The sequence below is a fragment of the Juglans microcarpa x Juglans regia genome, chromosome 5S (assembly GCF_004785595.1).
Source record: "Juglans microcarpa x Juglans regia isolate MS1-56 chromosome 5S, Jm3101_v1.0, whole genome shotgun sequence".
NCBI lineage: Eukaryota > Viridiplantae > Streptophyta > Magnoliopsida > Fagales > Juglandaceae > Juglans > Juglans microcarpa x Juglans regia.
The window spans coordinates 14,343,387-14,366,350 of NC_054603.1; the positions used below are offsets into that span (position 1 = coordinate 14,343,387).

General features: G+C 39.2%; 1 protein-coding gene and 2 long non-coding RNA genes across 8 annotated transcripts in view; 2 read left to right on the plus strand and 1 right to left on the minus strand.

Moving 5' to 3' along the window:
* Positions 1 to 22,964, minus strand: part of LOC121267535 — a 150,589-nt gene that overhangs the window by 105,917 nt on the left and 21,708 nt on the right. The window lies entirely within an intron of this gene.
* Positions 6,029 to 6,265, plus strand: LOC121267542. The gene is made up of 2 exons (XR_005941039.1): positions 6,029 to 6,068; positions 6,109 to 6,265. It is a non-coding gene; the product is annotated as an uncharacterized LOC121267542 (long non-coding RNA).
* LOC121267540 lies at positions 16,725 to 16,975 on the plus strand. Its single transcript, XR_005941037.1, has 2 exons — positions 16,725 to 16,764; positions 16,805 to 16,975. It is a non-coding gene; the product is annotated as an uncharacterized LOC121267540 (long non-coding RNA).

Consider the following 22,964-nt stretch of genomic DNA (forward strand, 5'->3'; position numbering starts at 1 on the left):
ATGAATAAATTATATATAAATCTATATATAAATGTATATAAATTATAAATAATCTGGTTTGAATTGAGGGGGTTAAAAAATGAGCCTATAGTTTGAAGAAATGAAAAAAAAAAAACAAAAGTGTAAAGGCCGAAATATGTATATTGGCCAAAATACGATATATCGGCCGGTATAGGCTGGTACATACCGATATATCGGCCAATACGGCTGAAGTTTTGACCGGTAGGAAACAATCTACTTGTCTGTATTGGCTACCCAGCCGATACAGCATATTTCGACCTTACCGACCGGTACAAAACTGATTTCAAAACACTGGAACTTACTCCATTCTTTCTTTACGTTGCTTTTTCTTTTTTCTTTTATGTTTTTTTCTATTATTTAGTTAACTTTTACTATCTTGATTTTTCATGTGCCACTGTCGACACACCTGATCACTATGCCTCGCATATATGCCACCAATCTTCTCCTTTTATTTTTGGCTTTTTTTAAGATCTTTTAATCCCAAAAATTAATACGAGATACAGTTGTAGAGTGCGTAAGTGCCGTACAATTCTTTTAGAAAAAATTTATTTTCTGTCATTTAAATTCTGTATTTACTCACATTTTTTTAAAGATTGTACAGTATTTACACATTCCAGAATATCATTTCTCCATATAATTTTTTCTTTTATTTTTCACGTGTCTTTAAATCGCATATCTAGCCCGATATGCCAACCACCATGCACGTGCCTGGCGTCACCCAATCATGTTTCCCTTGTTGTCCTCTATCTGACTAACCTATCCCTTAACTTCTTTATGACGACTATTTTAGACATAAAGGAATTACACAAAAATAAACTCATAAATTGATGTAGCATGATATGATACGTTAGATTGTAAAGTTACTTTTATTGTATAATAGATTTAACGGATCTCATGAAATCACATCAGTTTGTAAGTTTACTTTATGTAATTTCTTTATATATGTAGAAGTTCTACTTTTTTATTAGGCGTAGTAGCCACGGTGCTAGTGTTGTTGCGTATGGTCTTCATGTGTCAACATACCACCATCGCCGAATCTCACCCGCACTTGCATTACCTCTATCACATTCTCCCTAGTGCATACCTCCACTTTTTTGAGGTCTGGTGCTGCTTTCTTTTCTTGGTAAAACCACCCTTCTTCAAGAATACAAATAATATAGAGATTTTAGGCAGCTTCAATTGCAAAAGAAAGGCAAAAATCTTGTTGGAACCCTAAGGCTGGAAGAGGAACACGAAGTGAGAACTGTCGAAGTGATGCGAACTGGACTTGCGGAACTGATGAAGAGCTGGAACTCAAAACGGCAGCGCACGGGTTGATCTCAAACGCACCGTTTGGGTTGTGTGAGGAAAACGTACCGTTTAACTAGCTTTTGATTATGGCTACCATATGTCCTGCTAGCAGACACCTCAAAACAAGAACAAGTTTTTTGAGAGAGAGAGAGAGAGAGAGAGAGAGAGAGAGGGAGTAGGGGTGGGGACTTACCCAATTCGTATATTGTGGCTATAGGGATTTACATCGCCAAGTCCATATATGTAAAGGTTTGGAAAACAGAGTTGGTTTTGCAAGGATTTTCTATATTGATAATTGTATTACAGTGCAGTATATATATACAATGAATGAGCTGCTGTGAGCTGTCCTATATAATACTGCAAGTTTGTTATAGTGAGGTAGTGCTTGGTATGGCAGAGTTTGTTATAGTGCTCTGCCAAGACCGTTACAACAATTTACAGAGAATCAATTCACAACCTATTCTAAGTTATTCCTGAAGGTTCTGGAAGAGCTGCTGACTTGGAGATTCCTTGCTGTGTGGCTTGTGCCGTGGATGCCAGACTGGATGCTTCAACAATATATAACTGTGACAAAATACCATGTAGCATGCAGAATAACAAGTGGAGAATTTCCATGTTTTGCAAACTACCATTTTGTAATTGCAGAGAATCGAGATGTTTTGTAATTTCAGTAGGTGTTTTAGGGATTTCGTGGATTTGAGATATTTCAGGAATTTTATTTATTACTTTTCCAATAAGGATTTGAGAGATTCCATAAATTGTACAGATTCCACTTTATGAAATCGCTTAGAGAGGAAGTAGAAAGGTGTAAAGGTATCTATCTCTTCAAGAACCAGTTAATGAACAGAACAAAGAAAGGAAAGAATGCGAAAACAGGAAGAAATCGAACCATTCTAATCCTCCAATATTGCCGCAGAGGAAGCACCACGTGAGACGCCGAGCACAAGCAGCCACTGCTCCTGCACGACGAAGCAGCCAGGGCCACTAACTAAGCCTCTGCCTTTCACGACCGTAGTCCCACGCCACCCCAGCACCAACCCGCAAGCCTCCACTCACGACCTGCACCCCAACACTCCTCGTCTGTTCTAACCACCTTGAAACAGAGCAGTTTTTTTTTTTTTTTTTTTTTTTTTTTTTTTTTTTTTTTTTTTTTTTTTTTTTTTTTGTTTTACGCAGCCAACCCACAGCATTAACAATAGCACTATGCTGCTGGCATATACATTTTTATAAAAGCGTTGCGCAGTCCTTGCTCTGCTCCACTATCGTGTCAGTTGTCCGAATGGTTGTGGTCCCTCCTACGTACGGAAAGGAGGCCAGCATGCAGCCCTCATTCTCATTCTATGAACGTATATATGCATGACCAGCCCTGATTCTTCATTTTGTGTTCATCTGTGCTTGCTTGATCCTTCCTCTCCTCTCTTATGGTTAGTACGTCGATCTCCTCTCTTTTATGATTCAACTTGTCTATATATTCATATTCATCATGTTTAAAACAGAGAGATGGAACCAGATAAGTGCTTAGGGCCTGCCCTGTGTTCTTTGTTTCGTTTGCCTGGGAATGCCCCAATGTATTTGTACTGGTTTTATATCTTTAATTCATTATTACTTCTAGTAAGTTATTACTATAAAGGAGCCATTGTGAGGAATAGCCATTCTAGAACAATCATTGGTTTGTGATCAAAACATTTTATAAAAGAAAATAGGATTTAAACAAGAGACAAAAACATCCCGTTTCATAACCGCGTTTGTTGGTTTTCCTGTGGAGCCACAACCATTTGCATCGATTGCGTTTCTTTTTCCAGTATATCAAACAAATATTTACTAGGCCGAAGATTGCAACTCTAGCTGTGTCAAACCTTAGTGAATCGGAAATATTGACAGTGGCTAAGAATGGCGGAGATGAATACTGTGATATGGGACGGGGAAAAGTAACAGTCAAACAGATAACGGGTTTTGGTCTGTCCGTTGCAATCTTTTTTTCTTAAAAAAAAGTGTACTTATATTATAAGCTTAAAACGTGTGTACATATATATAACAACACTTCTCATGATGAAATTGCCTATTTTTTTTTAAAAGGATACTTTACTGATAAACTTACAACAACTTATTGAGTACAATATTATGAATATAATTAGGAATCTCTTCTAGTTTATACAAATCGTATTAAACTAGACCAGCACGAGAGAGGAACCCGTTGAATGTATATGAGAGAATCACACTGTGTAACTTCCACTTTAGAAACAGCTCATGTAAATCAAACGTATAGAAGTATACATGAACTTTGCTTAACTTTTATTTTCATCGTGCATGAGCGACGATATTCTATAGAGAAATGTTTGGTTTATTTTCTGCGTACTTACAATTTGCATGATTTATCGTATATTTCGTTCTTCATCATCTACGTTTTTTATCATAACGATTTATAAATAATGCAATGTGTAAAAAATATTATTTGAAAACATATGTTTATATTTTTTTTGACACATTCATCTATATATATCTTCTGACTGACGTATTTTAATTAACTTATAAGTAGGATGATCAATTGCCTAAAAAATTTCCCGCTTTTTGGGACTGGCGTATTCGCAATGGTGGAACCTTGAATCCAGTTAAAGATCAAAAGAATTACAGTAAGTGATACAAAGTTCTTTAATCATATATCATTTATCACTATATCTATTTGTCATGTCCTTAAGACCTTGGCATCTTTAAACCCATGTTTTTCTTGGTACAGATTGATATTATGTAATGTATGAAATTATATTTGAAATATTAGTATTGGTCATTGAGTTACTCCTAATTATTATTATTATTTGTTGATATGCATGCAAGGGTTGCTCTATGCTCATGTCTGTATTTATCATAGTTGCTTGTTTGAGGCTTATGGAGAAAAAACTAAAAATCTTCTCAATATATGTGTTATTTGTGGCCTATTGTTTAAATATATTGGTGTAGCACTTTCATGCCTTGTATTGTTATCTTAGACTTATTGATATTCTTTAAATATTGTAATCAATTCACCTTCTTGGTGTTGGCTTGCTGTTTGTCCGCTTACTAATAGTTTTAATGATTAAAAGCTATTGATTCTTGTATCTAACACTCATGGGGAATAAGATTGTTTCACTAATCTAAATATAACTATATTATTTAACTTAGCACGTCAGATATTAGATACTAATAATTTCATAGACTTTTGTAAACAATAAGATGCGGCATTATAATTCCATTATTGTCAAGAAATTAAGTATATAAATTTTCTACTTAGATATGTGCTGGGCAATAGTTGCTGCTGAGGCTGTTGCAGCAGGTCTTAAAGCTAAAAATCCAGATAAAGATCTTCTAGAACTTTCTTCCCAAGAGTTGCTTGATTGTTGTAAGGAAGAAGAGAAACAATGTTACGCATATTCAATCATAAAAGCTTTGAAATGGATTAAAAGTTATGGGATTATGAAGGAGGAAGAATACCCATTCAAAGCACGTAAATGTCCTTGTCGACACATGACTGAAGAACAGGTTATATAAATTTGAAGTTCTCCTCTCTCTCTCTCTCTCTCTCTCTCTCTCCCTCTCTCTCTATATATATATATATGTTTGTGCATCTACTTCATTTATTCTTATCTTGGCTCTACATGTAGAAAACTCTTGCTGTGAAGATCGTTGACGTCCAAAAGGTAGATCATGAAAATGAAAATGAGCTACTTATGAGAGTGAAAGAACAACCAATAGCATGTGGTTTAATAGTGACCAAAGCATTCCAAGAACTTAAAGGCGTAAGTATTATCAATTTTTAATTGGGCATACATACTAATAATAATATAATTATTCTTACTTACCATTTTTTATGTTACCGTTTGATAGGGTATATATGAAGGATCCGATGAACTCGATTTAATTCTCCAAGGAAAAGAGAGAGCTTATCAACATGCAATCCTTATAATTGGATTTGGTTATGATGAGAAAGAAGATAAAAAATACTGGATCATAAAAAACTCCAATGGCAAAGATTGGGGAGTGCATGGATATGCCAGAATTGCTCGTAAGTCTAGTCTTCCAAAAGGCAGGCCGAACTTGATTTTCCGAAGCTGCTACCCAATAGTACCTAAATTATAGAATCTAAATTAATATGGATATCCAACTTTTAATGGATTTGCATATGAGATAGCTTAACTCAGAATTTCATATCATTGTCGACGTCTTATGATACAAGAACTTTCCATTCTTAATCTGAGGAAATTGAAAAGATTAGAATGGCTAGAAATAGCTCTAGATTGGATGCATCCCCGAAGGTGATAAAAGGTTACATTGTCAAATAGCTTATCTACCATAAGCCTATCTGACAATGTCTGCATGGACTATCTACTTTGTGAAATTTCAAATTGCACAATTTTAACATATGTCAAGTCATTTTGTAACATCACTTCTATAATTGTAGAAGTGGCATTATCTCTCAATTTTCTCTCAAGTAAATTAAATGCATAAATTATTAGAAACTAGATCAAGTAATAACCATTATCCAAGAAAATAACATGAGGAAGTTTTCGAAAACGAATCTCGGCTAGAAAAAAAAAACCATATGCATGAGAGAGAGAGAGAGAGAGAGAGAGAGGGCAAAAAAAAAAGAGTCATCGTTGCCAAATTATGTTCTTTATTTTAGTGAAGTTCCCTTTCCTACACAAGGAAAATAGAAAAGCCACCCAATTCACATTGACAAAAGCACAGGCTTGAAGCAAAGGAATTTTGTAAACAAAATTAAATAAGTAACATCAGGCCAACTTTAGAATGTCTAAATAACACTAGAAGCACTATCTTTCCATTTAACTTGTATAATTAATGTTTCCTAATTCCAACAGCATTGTTAAACTCCATACGCATTTCACCTCTAAAAGATCTTCAAATCCAACATGTTTCACAAAAGGTCAGTGGTCTGCATAAAACCATGCATATAGAATTACCATCATGCTCCCAAAAAAAAAAAAAAAAAAATCTATTGAAGTTGCTAAATCAGGAGGTTTGAGACTAACATCTTCCAACTATTCTAATAATATTTATATTTTTTTAATTGGCACCGGGTGTCTAGGAACAAAGTCTGGACTAATTTAGGGTCAGCATGACCTCTCGACAAGTAGTATCAAATGAGTCATTGTTTCCCCATTCCTCCCGCTCATAAAGCACCAATTTATCACCTTCGTCCATCACCTCCTTAAATTATCTTATGTAAGAATTTCCCCCAAGGCAAGACTCAAAGTAATCTTTAGTGGGACATGAGAATTATCGCAAGGAGTCAAGCTATGATAATTTTTTTTTTTTTTCTAAGCAAGCTTGCATGTTATAAATAGATAAAACTATTACAAACTACTAAGGAGAGTCTTTTCCACTGTCAATGTACAAAATAGTAAAAGGAATAATATCTAATGGAATGCTACCAAACAAAGAGTTTGTAGCTGCCCATTGCGCAACCGAGTGCGCAAATCGATTTTAAGATCGATCAATCTTTTGAAAGCTCCTGTCTGAGTGGGATTTTAAAGAGTTTGCAATATCTTCTGAGATAGGTGCTATTTGACAGATCTGTTCTTCTTTATAAATAGAAGAAATCACCAACTGAGAGTCTCCTACTAGAGAGATAAAAGGATCGTTGAGGTATTCCGCCATTTTGAGAGCTAACTTTGCCGCAAGTGCCTCTGCTAACTTTGTCTCAGTCCAGATTTCGATGACTTCTCCTGTTGAGTTTCTGCTTACAGCTGAAGCCAAAGAGAAAGAATTCCTGACTGCTACATCAAAGGAAATACATATCTGATTCGTGTGAGGTTTTGGCCATTCCTTCTCCACTTTGGATTCAAGCTTTTATTTCCATGCATGAAGATTTTTTTCATAAGAGGAAATTCGTTCGTTAAAGGGAAACTGGAAAATAATTGGAATTTCCATCGAACTAACAATCGGACTCCTCTCAAAGACTACTCATCCAAACCTCTGATTAGAGTTTGTTCTCCCTATGAGCTTATTTCCAGCAAAAACCCAAACGAGTATCACTTTAACTCTCAAACAGATGCAAGCGGCAAACACAGTGGGATCTCCAAAGGCATTTTAGCTGAAAACCCAATGAAAATACAACTCACCTCCTAGATTTTGACAAGGCAGAGGGAATCCGAGCCAAATCTGTCTTGCCCAGCCCTTTGCAGCGGCATATTCATCAGAGTTCATAACGGCGTCTTTCGCGACGCTCACAGTGGCATCCTCTGCGACGCCCACAGTGGAGCCCTCAGTAGAGCCCATAGCGGACCCTCAGGGACGCTCCACAGTAGTCTCACAATTGGTGAAGTCCCCCTGGATTGGATGGTGAGGATGGCCCCTTCAACTGTAGTCTACAGTGGCCCTCCCAACAACCGAAAATCTCTCATTCAATCCGGGTGTTAACTCCCCTCCACCAAACATCGCCCCATCAATCACTCAAGAGATATAGGGTACTAAATCAATCTCTCAATAGGTCCTCTGCAGTAATCTCACAGGGATGGACTCGACGAATTTTATTTTCTCTCCTTCCGTAAACACTGAAGAATGGGTCTCCAGCTGGTTGAAGACAAATGCCGACATTTTTATGCGAACTAAAGTGACTAACATCGAAGCAATAATTCAAAATAGATTTCAGCTAGTATCTCCCTATAGGGCCCACGAGAGAAGGCAAAGAGTTTGGAAAGCTCACTAGAAGGTATGGCCCATAATAATAAATGGAAGTCTGGCCCCCCCTTTTAATGCTTCAAGCCCGTTGGATCCAAAACCAAAGCAATAAGACTTTGTTTCTTCAATTACTTATCATCCAGTTGTCCTAAGTCCTCACTTGGCAGAATCAAGGCCCAATATACGTTTGGTAGAGTCTTTGCTACAAGTCAGTTCTCAAGCAGGTGCTAAGGAAAATTCAACTTCACTAATCCCCAACAAAAGGGTGACACCTTTATCAGACAAAGGCTCTAATCCTCCAAGAACAAAAGTGTAAAAAGCACTTGAGGTTGATAACCCACAGACAAACGTGGGAGATGAGGAAAAAGAAGCATTTCACTTCAATATGTCAATTTCTTGCAGGGGGCCAAACACGTCCGATCTTCTCCCCCAGTTATAAGCTAACCGAGTACAAATAGGGATGAAATGAAATACAGATAGAAAACGATAGACATGAAGGGTACAAAATAATGGATACCTATCTCAAGAAGATGGGAAAGAAAGAGTTGACAATAAAAGAAACATCTAGAAGTGCAATGAGCAACGAAGGATAATAGGACAGTAATCTAGTGTATCTTTAAATAAATTTAACCCAACATAAATTATCGACAAAGTTAGAAGAAGTTAGAAGGTCTACAACTCTTTTACAACTACTCCATGAGAAATTGCTCTCTCTCTCTCTCCCCCTCCCTCTCTCTCAATCTCTCTCTAATGAGCTATCATTTTCCTTTTTACGTTACTCCTCGCCGGAAATAGCTATTATTTTTTCCCCATTTTGTTTCTCTTCATTGTTTTCCCTCCTCTTCTTATCTTCTTCCTTATCTCGTGATGGTTGTCAGTAAGTTTTTCATTGATTCCAAGTCTTTCTTCTTTCATAGTGTAAACGACAAGTGGTGGAAAATCACTGAGAAAAGTCGCAAGGTTACTAAGTTTATTACGGTGGATGTTTATACTGTGAAATGGTTGGCCTCTATAGTGTCTGCCTATGGTGCCCCAGTTGGTCCGTCAGTGATCTATAAGTCCAGACGAATTGGGAATCAGGTGTTGATTGCCCAACACTGCCACAACCAATTTGGACGTTTTATGTCACTGTCTGAATATAGAAAAGAGGTGAGGTGTGGTTTTATCGCCATCCCGAAAGGATTGAAGGGTGAGGGATGGAGGCGTTTTGCTGCAATGTTGAGACAGGCTAGCTCCAAGTCAAGTCCTCTATTTCGGGAGTGGAAAACAGGGTAGGTTTTCAAAGGAACTCCTCTCCTTGAGCGCAAGCAGTGTTGGGTATGAAGAAGTCCTTCGCGGATGTAGTTAAGAAGCCACCCCTTCTTCTGATTCTTATGGTTGCTTGAGGGGTAAATGAACTGTCTTTAGGGCAGATGGTGGGAAGGTGGTGCAGACGGAATTCAATTCTCCCAAGTATGATGCTTGTGTTTCCAAGGGTGACATGTCAGGGGTTGGAGAGGGTATGTCTTTGTTGTCCATGCAGAACACATTATTGGACATGAGGGGTAAAATCGATTTTATGTTAAGTTGGGTGAAAATGGGCCTAGGCTCGAAGAAGAAAGGAGTGGGCTGCAATCCTAGAGTTATGGATAAGTAGGAATTGGATTACACTGTTGGGCCAGCCTCTATGGGCCTAAAGCTGGGCGAGGATGAGAAGGGTAAGCAAATGATTGGGCCGGGCTGGGCCTAGCTAAAAGCCCATTACATGTTTGGTGAGAGAAGCCCGTATCAGGCCTGTTTTAGGGCCAAAGGGCGTCGTGCAAAGCCACCACCTGCAGTGCCTACTGTCGACTTGCAACCACCAGGGTCATCACAGACCTCGCCAAAGGTGCTAGTTGATCCCTCGGAGAGTGCGATGGTGCCGGAAAAGCTGCCGAAATTGAAGGGGGAATTTTTTTCAAGTTTTGAGTCTCGGACAGTGGTGGAGGATCAGATAGTTACCCTATCAATGTCTCTGATCCCATATGTGAGGCGTTTGAATTCGGTAGACCATGTTACGTTGGTTATTGCTTTATTTTGTACAGGGAAGGAAATTGGGGACTCTCCAGAAGTGATGCTTAATTCAGAAATGGTGCAATAGGGTGTAGATGGGGAGGGTTCTGGTGTTTCAAACCTGCAATTGGTTTTATGTGAAGGGGATTGTGCTGGTGGGACCCCAAATCCTATATGTGCTCTTCCCCCCTCATGTGTTGTGTTAGATTTGGTTCTTAAAAAAGTAGAGGAGCTACAGGCTTGTGTTCGGATTTCCGGTGTTGGCTTTGAAGAACAATTCAATGCACTTCTTATAGCCATTGAATCTGGACGTTCCTCGATTTTAAAACCTAATTCTAAAAACGAAAGGGAGCTAAGGAGACTAGAATGCTCTATAAATTATGATATCAAGGAGGGGAGTGGAGGAAGGGACAAATTGAAAGGGAGGGGATCTCACCTTTTTCATGAATCCTAAAATTCTTACTTGGAATGTTAGGGGTCTTAATGATCCTAACAAATGTTCTCGAATCAAGTCTTTGTTACATAATTGGGAAGTTGACATATTTTGCTTACATGAAACGAAGTTACACTTCATCGATAGATATTTAATTCATGGCTTGTGGGGCTGTCCCTTTATGAGTTGGGCTTATTTGGCATCTTCGGGAACTTTGGAAGGCGTCCTCTTGCAGTGGGACACAAGGGTGGTAGAGTTTACAGGAATGCATTGGCAATTTTACTGTAGCATGTTTTTTTAAAATGTTGAGGATAGATGGGAGTGGGCCTATGCGGGTGTCTATGGTCCAAATTTAGATAGAGAAAGGAGCCTATTGTGGGATGAATTAGCATGTTTGTGCTCTCTTTAGGACATTGTGGTGTATGAGTGGTGATTTCAACATTACTCGGTTCCCCAGTGAATGTTCAGGTAATTCTAGCTCTTCCTAAGCTATGAAACATTTTTTTAATTCAGTTTTTATTTGGATCTTCTAGATCTTCTTGTTGTGTGTGTGTGTGTGTGGGGGGGGGGGGGGGGGGCGTCTCTATTTGGTCTAATGGTCGTGGCTGGTCGAGATTGGATCGCTTTCTTGTTTCCCCTTCTTAGGAGGCACATTATCAAGAGTTAATGTTAAAAGAGATTGCCCCCGGGATGTTCAGACCATTTTCCTATCTTACTGGACAGTGGTGGCATTCATGGGGGTCGGAGGTATTTTAAATTTGAAAATATGTGGTTGGAAATTGATGGCTTTGCTGATAAGGTCAGAAGCTGGTGGGCATCTTACCAGTTCACAGGTACTCCTAGCTTAATTCTTGCTAGTAAGCTCAAAGCTTTGAAATTTAATTTAACGGAGTGGAACACAACAGTTTTTGGGAATATCAATGGCCAAAAAAATTCTCTTTTGGAGGAGTTACAGGTTTTGGAGTGTAGAGAAGAAAACAGAGACCTTTCTGATAAGGCTTTTTTGAGGAAAAAAAATATGCGGTGGCTGACCTTGAGAGAGTGTTATTGATGAGGAGATTTCTTAACGGCAAAAGTCTAGATCCCTTTGGTTGAGAGACTGGGATAATTTTTTCATAAAATGGCCAACCCACATCGTAGGAACAATGCCATTGAGATGCTTCATTCCAATGGATGTGAAATCTCCTCTCCTCCTGAATCAGGACATTATAGTGCATTATTATGAAGATCTTCTCTTCGATTGATTTCTTAGAGGCCTAAGCCTGATAGGATGATTTTTGACTCTCTTGATCCACTTAGTGTGAGTTGGTTGGAGAGACCCTTTGATGAAGATGAGGTTTTTCAGGAGGTTAGTGGGATGGTCAAAGATAAAGCTTTTGGACTGGATGGTTTTTCTATGGCCTTCTTCCAAGTTTGCTAGGATATTGTGAAGGAAGATGTGATGTGGGTTTTTCAGGAGTTTTTTCTCTTTTAAAAAGTGTGAAAAATCTCTTAATGCCATCTCTATTGCACTTATTGTTAAGAAACCTAGGGCCTCCGAACTCAAGTATTTTCAACCTATTAGTCTTGTTAGTGGGATTTATAAGATAATATTGAAGGTGCTTGCCAATCAAATGAGCAAGGTGATGGAACACATCATCACTAATCCCCAAAATGCCTTTGCTCGGAGTAGACAAATCCTTGACTTGGTGCTTATTGCTAATGAATGCCTTGACAGCTAGCTGAGGGAGGTGACAGCTAGGTGTCCTTTGTAAGCTGGATATGGAAATTACTTTGAATCATGTGAATTGGGACTTCCTATTCTATATGCTTGAGAGATGCGGGCTTGGGGCTACATGGTATTCATGGATTCGACATTGTGTTTCTACTCCCTAATTCTCAGTTTTGGCCAATAGTAATTTTGCTAGTTTCTTTCATATATAGCATCAATTGAGACAAGGGAACCCTTTATCTCACTTCCTTTTTGTCATTGTCATGGAGGCGTTGGGTTGGATGGTGCAGGCTGCTGTAAGGGAGGAATATCTATCGGAATTTTCAGTTGGTAATGACACTTACGGGCCTATTACTCTTTCACATCTTCTTTTTGTAGATGACACCATCATCTTTTGTGATGTGGATTTTGGCATATTCAAGCCTTAAGGGTTGCATTATAATGCTTTGAAGTTGTTTCGGGATTTGAGGTGAATCTGGGCAAGTCTGAGTTGATTTCAGTGGGGGAGGTGCATAACATCAATAGTTTGGCAAGATTGTTGGGATGTAAGATTGCCTCTCTTCCCATGAAATATTTGGGACTTCCATGGGGGGCACCTTTTAAGGCTCTTGCTATTTGGGATGGGGTCGTTGAAAAAGTTGAGAGAAGATTGGCTTGTTGGAAGCGTCTTTACTTATCTAACGGGTAGACTCACTCTTCTGAAGAGTACTCTCCCTAATCTCCTTACTTAATTATCTATCAATGTTTCCACTGCCCACGGGAGTGGTAAATCGGATTTAGAAGTTGTTTCGGGCTTTCTTTGGGATGGTATGGGCGAAGCTACTAAGATCCATCTCATTAGTTGGAATAAAGTTTGTACTCCCATTTCAGTAGGAGGGTTAGGTGCTTGTTATTGTGTAAGTGGCTACCGAGATATCAATTGGAAGGGGAGTTGGTTTGGAGAGAGATGATCGATTGAAGTATGGTAGTGCATTTGGAGGGGGGGTTGGTGCTCTAACGCCATTCGGGGGACTTATGGTGCGGGGCTTTGTAAGTTCATTAGAAAGGGTTGGGGGAGTTTTGTTAGTCATGTGAATTTTGCTGTTGGCGAGGGAGCTAAGATCCATTTCTGGTTTGACATATGGTGTGGTGAGTGGGCTCTCTACAGTATGTTTCTAGCTATTTACAGATTGGCTTCTGATACGTTTGTTTCTGTTTTAGATCTATTTTCTTGCCCTAATGGTGTGATTCAGTGGGATATTTGTTTAACTCGAGCAGTTCAAGATTGGGAAATCAATGAAGTTTCATCTTTTTTTAGTCATCTATACTCACTAAGGATTAATGGCAATTCCATGGATAGAATGTTATGGACAACAACGGGAGCAAAAAATTCATTGTTCACTTGTATTATAAGTTTTTGTCTTTTCAAGGCAATCCTTCCTTTCCTTGAAAGAGTAGTTGAAGGTCTCACGTGCCTTCTAAGGTGACTTTTTTAATTTGGACAGCTTCCCTTGAAAAAACCATGACGCTAGACAATTTAAGGAAGCAAGGTATCATTGTTTTGGAGTGTTGTTGCATGTGCAAAAAGAATAGGAAAACAATGGATCATCTCCTTCTACATTGTGAGGTGGCAAGGGCTTTGTGGAATGGTGTTTTTCACAAACTTGGCCTGGATTGAGTGATGCTGTCAAGAGTAGTGAATGTCTAAATATAGCTAGCGCATAGTTCATTGATGTTTAAAGATCATGAAATAAAGAGACATGATAAGAGTGGATACTTGGGTCTAAAACGGGTAACTGGTACGTACGAGACATATGTTGAGAAGCTCATATCCAGTGATAAGAGTTGAGAAGCAAATATCCAGTGATCCTTGCCAAAGACATATGTTGAGATACACCTTTGAAATTCTATGTGAATAGTTTATGAATAGTAGTGAATTATTTTTTAATAATAATAAATAGTGTTTAGATGAGAGATCTTAGTGGTAGCAGTAAAAGAGGCAATCCTTTTGAAGTCCAATACAAGTACCAACAACAACTTCCTATCTGTCAAAGGCCATTACAACAGCACGTCAGAATGCAAGACCAAGATACCATCGAGGACCAAGAGGGATCACTATAAATTTCACCAACCCCTATTGTTAACAGAAATGAATCTTCTATTCAAGAACTTTCCAATACAGTAAACCAGAACCTCAAACAAATTGTTCATGTAGGTCAAGTAACCGATGCTGATGAATTTCAGGAAAGTCAACCCAAGGTTGTAAGTCACACAATTTTCTGCAAGAACCACTCGATATTGCTTTGTCCCCTTCTGTAGACAAGCCAAAAAGTCTGTTAAATGCAACTCCCAAAATAGGCCAAAACTCTTATCTAGGAAGCCAAACTTCAACCTTTGCTATCTTTTAGCCAAGTAAATGTCATGCATCACATTAATAGCCCCCACATAGAGCTTGTCGAATCCCATCAATCTAGGAAGAATTTAATTCAACCTCCTTTCTCTTACTCTTGTCAGACGCCACCTCTTCACTAGCCAAAATGCACAAAATCTAAATAGAGTCCCTCCATCTTCCATGACATCATTGCCCAATTTGATCATCTCAATGGACCAACACTTGCGTGGCTCTTACAAAAATTGTCAGTGGAGACTTCCTGTTTAAAGGTACCACTGAACCCACAACCAAACTTTGTCTTTCTAACTCCACAACCAGTTCTGTCCAAAACATGGAACAATCCGCATCTTCAACTAACAAGCAAAGGAACAACATGGACATTATTCCTCTAGAAATCCTTGCACCTATTGATATCACACCTTGTTCCACCATCCCACTAGGCACTAAAAGTTTCATTCCCTTTGAACAAGATCTGTTTGAGTCACCACCAAAACCATTACCACGCCTATCCACTGAAATCATTTCTTCTAAAAAGGGGTTCTTGAACTCACCTGAGAGAGATCTACCACCAAAAAAAAAAAAAAAAAAGAGAAAACTCTTCTGGAATATTAGAGTTTGGCGTCCCTGCTAAGATGGAAGCAACCTTCACACTTGGAACTAGAGGAGCAAGTAGCATGGAGGAAGACCCTCCCTTGTCATCATTCATGACAAAAGTCAAGAAGAAGGGAACCTGCAGAAGAACCAGGAAAACCATAATGCAGTATTCTTCATATCAGAAGTCATATGCAACACGAGTAGGTAGCAATACCCCACAAACAAACCATGTACTTTTATCTTCCACAATCCAAATGGCCGAGGCGACAGAGCCTCATCTGCCCCACAAACAGGAATAAGAGTTCTGTCTGGGAACTGCAGAGGCATAGCCCGACCTGCTGCAAGGAGAATTCTAAGGGCTCACATCAAGACTCATCATCTTGATGTGGTTTTCTTATCTAAGACACTTTTGAATGATGCTGAGACTAATTCTTGTTAATAGTTTAGGATTTTTTTTATCTTTGCATGTCGCATGCCAAGGTACGAATGGAGGGCTTTTGGTAATGTAGTGGTGTAGATATAGAACTAGTTTATATTTTCTGCAATATTATCTCTATGCTCGTGTACTTTGATCCTGCTTATATGCCATAGTTACTTTTAATGGTTTATTGTCCTACTCATCATTTTCAAAAGCATAATTTTTAGGACCTATTGTATAAGATTAATCACACTTTCTCTGGTCCCATTTTAGCACTAGGAGATTTTAACACTTTCCTCAATAGCTCAGAGAAGCATGAAGGTAGGCCTTTTGCCTCCACTTCCTCATCTAGTGACTTGAGAAATTTTATGGATGAGGCAAGTTTTGTTGGCTTAGGTTACAATGGCCCTTGTTATACTTGGACCAACAATAGAATAGGCCAAGGTAACATTAACGAGAGATTGGGGAGTGCACGGATATGCCAGAATTGCTCGTAAGTCTAGTCATCCAAAAGGCAGGCCGAACTTGATTTTCCGAAGCTGCTACCCAATAGTACCTAAATTATAGAATCTAAATTAATATGGATATCCAACTTTTAATGGATTTGCATATGAGATAGCTTAACTCAGAATTTCATATCATTGTCGACGTCTTATGATACAAGAACTTTCCATTCTTAATCTGAGGAAATTGAAAAGATTAGAATGGCTAAAAATAGCTCTAGATTGGATGCATCCCCGAAGGTGATAAAAGGTTACATTGTCAAATAGCTTATCTACCATAAGCCTATCTGACAATGTCTGCATGGACTATCTATTTTGTGAAATTTCAAATTGCACAATTTTAACATATGTCAAGTAATTTTGTAACTTCACTTCTATAATTGTAGAAGTGGCATTATCTCTCAATTTTCTATTAAGTAAATTAAATGCATAAATTATTAGAAACTAGATCAAGTAATAACCATTATCCAAGAAAATAACATGTGGAAGTTTTCGAAAACGAATCTCGGCTAGAAAAAAAAAACCATATGCATGAGAGAGAGAGAGAGAGAGAGAGAGAGAGAGAGAGAAGGCAAAAAAAAAGAGTCATCGTTGCCAAATTATGTTTTTTATTTTAGTGAAATTCCCTTTCCTACACAGGGAAAATAGAAAAGCCACCCAATTCACATTGACAAAAGCACAGGCTTGAAGCAAAGGAGTGTTGTAAACAAAATTAAATAAGTAACATCAGGCCAACTTTAGAATGTCTAAATAACACTAGAAGCACTATCTTTCCATTTAACTTGTATAATTAATGTTTCCTAATTCCAACAGCATTGTTAAACTCCATACGCATTTCACCTCTGAAAGATCTTCAAATCCAACAAGTTACGCCTGAAGGAAACAAAAAAAGGTCAGTGGTCTGCATAAAACCATGCATATAGAATTACCATCATGCTCCAAAAAAAAAAAAATCTACTGAAGTTGCTAAATCAGGAGGTTTGTGACAAACATCTTCCAACTATTCTAATAATATTTATATTTTTTTAATTGGCACCGGGTGTCTAGGAACAAAGTCTGGACTAATTCAGGGTCTGCATGACCTCTCGACAAGTAGTATCAAATGAGTCATTGTTTCCCCATTCCTCCCGCACATAAAGCACCAATTTATCACCTTCGTCCATCACCTCCTTAAATTATCTTATGTAAGAATTTCCCCCAAGGCAGGACTCTAAGTAATCTTCAGTGGGACATGAGAATTATCGAAAGGAGTCAAGCTATGATAATTTTTTATTTTTCTAAGCAAGCCTGCATGTTATAAATAGATAAAACTATTACAAACTACTAAGGAGAGTCTTTTCCACTGTCAATATACAAAATAGTAAAAGGAATAATATCTAATGGAATGCTACCGAACAAAGAGTTTGTAGCTGCCCATTGCGCAAATCGATTTTGAGATCGATCAATCTTTTGAAAGCTCCAGTCTGAGTGGGATTTCAAAGAGTTTGCAATATCTTCTGAGATAGGTGCTATTTGACAGATCTGTTCTTCTTTATAAATAGAAGAAATCACCAACTGAGAGTCTCCTACTAGAGAGATAAAAGGATCAATGAGGTGTTCCGCCATTTTGAGAGCTGACTTTGCCGTAAGTGCCTCTGTTAACTTTGTCTCAGTCCAGATTTCGATGACTTCTCCTGTTGAGTTTCTGCTTACAGCTGAAGCCAAAGAGAAAGAATTCCTTACTGCTACATCAAAGGAAATACATATCTGATTCGTGTGAGGTTTTTGCCATTCCTTCTCCACTTTGGATTCAAGCTTTTCTTTCCATGCATGAAGATTTTTTTGATAAGAGGAAATTCGTTCGTTAAAGGGAAACTGGAAAATAATTGGGATTTCCATCGAACTAACAATCGGACTCCTCTCAAAGACTACTCATCCAAACCTCTGATTAGAGTTAGTTCTCCCTATGAGCTTATTTCCAGCAAAAACCCAAACGAGTATCACTTCAACTCTCAAACAGATGCAAGCAGCAAACACAGTGGGATCTCCAAAGGCATTTTAGCTGAAAACCCAATGAAAATACAACTCACCTCCTAGATTTTGACAAGGTAGAGGGAATCCGAGCCAAATCTGTCTTGCCCAGCCCCTTGCAGTGGCGTATTCAGCAGAGTTCATAGCGGCGTCTTTCGCGACCCTCACAGTGGCATCCTCTGCGACGCCTACAGCGGAGCCCTCAGTAGAGCCCATAGCAGAGCCCTCAGCGACGCTCATAGCGGCATCCTCAGTGATGCTCACAGTAGTGTCATAGTTGGTGAAGTCCCCCTGGATTGGATGGTGAGGATGGCCCCTTCGACTGTAGTCTACAGTGGCCCTCCCAACAACCGAAAATCTCTCATTCAATCCGGGTGTTAACTCCCCTCCACCAAACCTGGCCCCATCAATCACTCAAGAGATACAGGGTACTAAATCAATCTCTCAATAGGTCCTCTGCAATAATCTCACAGCGATGGACTCGACGAATTTTATTTTCTCTCCTTCTGTAAACACTGAAGAATGGATCTCCAGCTGGTTGAAGACAAATGCCGACATTTTTATGCGAACTAAATTGACTAACATCGAAGCAATAATTCAAAATAGATTTCAACTAGTATCTCCCTATAGGGCCCACGAGAGAAGGCAGAGAGTTTGGAAAGCTCACTAGAAGGTATGGCCCATAATAATAAATGGAAGTCTGGCCCCCCTTTTAATGCTTCAACCCCGTTGGATCCAAAACCAAAGCAATTAGACTTTGTTCCTTCAATTACTTATCATCCAGTTGTCCTAAGTCCTCACTTGGCAGAATCAAGGCCCAATATACGTTTGGTAGAGTCTTCACTACAAGTCGGTTCTCAAGCAGGTGCTCAGGAAAATTCAACTTCACTAATCCCCAACAAAAGGGTGACACCTTTATCAGACAAAGGCTCTCATCCTCCAAGAACAAAAGTGTAAAAACCACTTGAGGTTGATAACCCACATCCAAACGTGCGAGATAAGGAAAAAGAAGCATTTCACTTCAATATGTCAATTTCTTGCAGTGGGCCAAACACGTCCGATCTTCTCCCCCAGTTATAATCTAACCGAGTACAAATAGGGATGAGATGAAATACAGATAGAAAAAGATAGACATGAAGGGTACAAAATAATGGATACCTATCTTAAGAAGATGGGAAAGAAAGAGTTGAGAATAAAAGAAACATCTAGCAGTGCAATGAGCAACAAAGGATAATAGGACAATAATCTAGTGTATCTTTAAATAAATTTAACCCAACATAAATTATCAACAAAGTTAGAAGAAGTTAGAAGGTCTACAACTCTTTTACGACTACTCCATGAGAAATTGCTCTCTCTCTCTCCCTCCCTCTCTCTCGATCTCTCTCTAATGAGCTATCATTTTCCTTTTTACATTACTCCTCGCCAGAAATAGCTATTATTTTTCCCCATTTTGTTTCTCTTCATTGTTTTCCCTCCTCTTCTTATCTTCTTCCTTATCTCGTGATGGTTGTCAATAAGTTTTTCATTGATTCCAAGTCTTTCTTCTTTCATAGTGTAAACGACAAGTGGTGGAAAATCACTGAGAAAAGTCGCAAGGTTACTAAGTTTATTACGGTGGATGTTTATACTGTGAAATGGTTGGCCTTTATAGTGGCTGCCTATGGTGCCCCAGTTGGTCCGTCAGTGATCTATAAGTCCAGACAAATTGGGAATCAGGTGTTGATTGCCCAACGCTGCCACAACAAATTTGGACGTTTTTTGTCACTGTCTGAATATAGAAAAGAGGTGAGGTGTGGTTTTATCGCCGTCCCGAAAGGATTGAAAGGTGAGGGATGGAGGCGTTTTGCTGCAATGTTGAGACAGGCTAGCTCCAAGTCAAGTCCTTTATTTCGGGAGTGGAAAACAGGGTAGGTTTTCAAAGGAACTCCTCTCCTTGAGCGCAAGCAGTGTTGGGTATGAAGAAGTCCTTCGCGGATATAGTTAAGAAGCCTCCCCCTTCTTCTGATTCTTATGGTTGCTTGAGGGGTAAATGGACTGTCTTTGGGGCAGATGGTGGGAAGGTGGTGCAGACGGAATTCAATTCTCCCAAGTATGATGCTTGTGTTTCCAAGGGTGACATGTCAGGGGCTGGAGAGGCTATGTCTTTGTTGTCCATGCAGAACACATTATTGGACATGAGGGGTAAAATCGATTTTATGTTAAGTTGGGTGAAAATGGGCCTAGGCTCGAAGAAGAAAGGAGTGGGCTGCAATCCGGATAAGCAGGAATTGGATTACACTGTTGGGCCAGCCTCTATGGGCCTAAAGCTGGGCGAGGATGAGAAGGGTAAACAAATGATTGGGCCAGGCTAGGCCTAGCTAAAAGCCCATTACACGTTTGGCGAGAGAAGCCCGTATCAGGCCTGTTTTGGGGCCAAAGGGCGTCGTGCAAAGCCACCACCTGCAGTGCCTACTGTCGACTCGCAGCCACCAGGGTCATCACAGACCTCGCCAAAGGTGCTAGTTGATCCCTCGGAGAGTGCGATGGTGCCGGAAAAGCTGCCGAAATTGAAAGGGGAATTTTTTTCGAGTTTTGAGTCTCGGACAGTGGTGGAGGAGCAGATAGTTACCCTATCAATGTCTCTGATCCCATATGTGAGGCGTTTGAATTCCGTAGACCCTGTTACGTTGGTTATTTCTTTATTTTGTACAGGGAAGGAAATTGGGGACTCTCCAAAAGTGATGCTTAATTCAGAAATGGTGCAATAGGGTGTAGATGGGGAGGGTTCTGGTGTTTCAAACCTGCAATTGGTTTTATATGAAGGGGATAGTGCTGGTGGGAGCCCAAATCCTATATGTGCTCTTCCCCCCTCATGTGTTGTGTTAGATTTGGTTCTTAAAAAAGTAGAGGAGCTACAGGCCTGTGTTGGGATTTTCGGTGTTGGCTTTGAAGAACAATTCAAGGCACTTCTTATAGCCATTGAATCTGGACATTCCTCAATTTTAAAACCTAATTCTAAAAACGAAAGGGAGCTAAGGAGACTAAAATGCTCTATAAATTATGATATCAAGGAGGGGAGTGGAGGAAGGGTCAAATTGAAAGGGAGGGGATCTCACCTTTTTCATGAAGCCTAAAATTCTTACTTAGAATGTTAGGGGTCTTAATGATCCTAACAAATGTTCTCGAATCAAGTCTTTGTTACATAATTGGGAAGTTGACATATTTTGCTTACATGAAACGAAGTTACACTTCATCGATAGATGTTTAATTCATGGCTTGTGGGGCTATCCCTTTGTGAGTTGGGCTTATTTGGCGTCTTCGGGAACTTTGGAAGGCGTCCTCTTGCAGTGGGACACAAGGGTGGTAGAGTTTGCAAGAATGCATTGGCAATTTTACTGTAGCATGTTTTTTTTAAATGTTGAGGATAGATGGGAGTGGGCATATGCGGGTGTCTATGGTCCAAATTTAGATAGAGAAAGGATCCTATTGTGGGATGAATTAGCATGTTTGTACTCTCTTTGGGACATTCTATGGTGTATGAGTGGTGATTTCAACATTACTCGGTTCCCCAGTGAATGTTCAGGTAATTCTAGCTCTTCCTACGCTATGAAACATTTTTTTAATTCAGTTTTTATTTGGATCTTCTAGATCTTCTTGTTGTGGGGGGGCGTCTCTATTTGGTCTAATGGTCGTGGCTGGTCGAGATTGGATCGCTTTCTTGTTTCCCCTTCTTAGGAGGCACATTATCAAGAGTTAATGTTAAAAGAGATTGTCCCAGGTATGTTCAGACCATTTTCCTATCTTACTAGACAGTGGTGGCATTCATGGGGATCGGAGGTATTTTAAATTTGAAAATATGTGGTTGGAAATTGATGGCTTTGCTAATAAGGTTAGAAGCTGGTGGGCATCTTACTAGTTCACAGGTACTCCTAGCTTAATTCTTGCTAGTAAGCTCAAAGCTTTGAAATTTAATTTAACAAAGTGGAACACAATAGTTTTTGGGAATATCAATGGCCAAAAAATTTCTCTTTTGGAGGAGTTACAGGTTTTGGAGTGTAGAGAAGAAAACAGGGTCCTTTCTGATAAGGCTTTTTTGAGGAAAAAAAATATGCGGTGGCTGACCTTGAGAGAGTGTTATTGATGAGGAGATTTCTTAGCGGCAAAAGTCTAGATCCCTTTGGTTGAGAGAATGGGATAATTTTTTCATAAAATGGCCAACCCACATCATAGGAACAATGCCATTGAGATGCTTCATTCCGATGAATGTGAAATCTCCTCTCCTCCTGAATCAAGACATTATAGTGCATTATTATGAAGATCTTCTCTTCGATTGATTTCTTGGAGGCCTAAGCCTGATAGGATGATTTTTTACTCTCTTGATCCACTTAGTGCGAGTTGGTTGGAGACACCCTTTGATGAAGATGAGGTTTTTCAGGAGGTTAGTGGAATGGTCAAAGATAAAGCTTCTGGACTGGATGGTTTTTCTATGGCCTTCTTCCAAGTTTGCTAGGTATTGTGAAGGAAGATGTGATGCGGGTTTTTCAGAAGTTTTTTCTCTTTTAAAAAGTGTAAAAAATCTCTTAATGCCATCTTTATTGCACTTATTGTTAAGAAACCTAGGGCCTCCGAACTCAAGTATTTTCGACCTATTAGTCTTGTTAGTGGGATTTATAAGACAATATTGAAGGTGCTAGCCAATCAAATGAGCAAGGTGATGGAACACATCATCTCTAATCCCCAAAATGCCTTTGCTTGGGGTAGACAAATCCTTGACTTGGTGCTTATTGCTAATGAATGCCTTGACAGTTAGCTGAGGGAGGGCACTCTAGGTGTCCTTTGTAAGCTGGATATGGAAAATACTTTGAATCATGTGAATTGGACTTCCTATTCTATATGCTTGAGAGATGCGGGCTTGGGGCTACATGGTATTC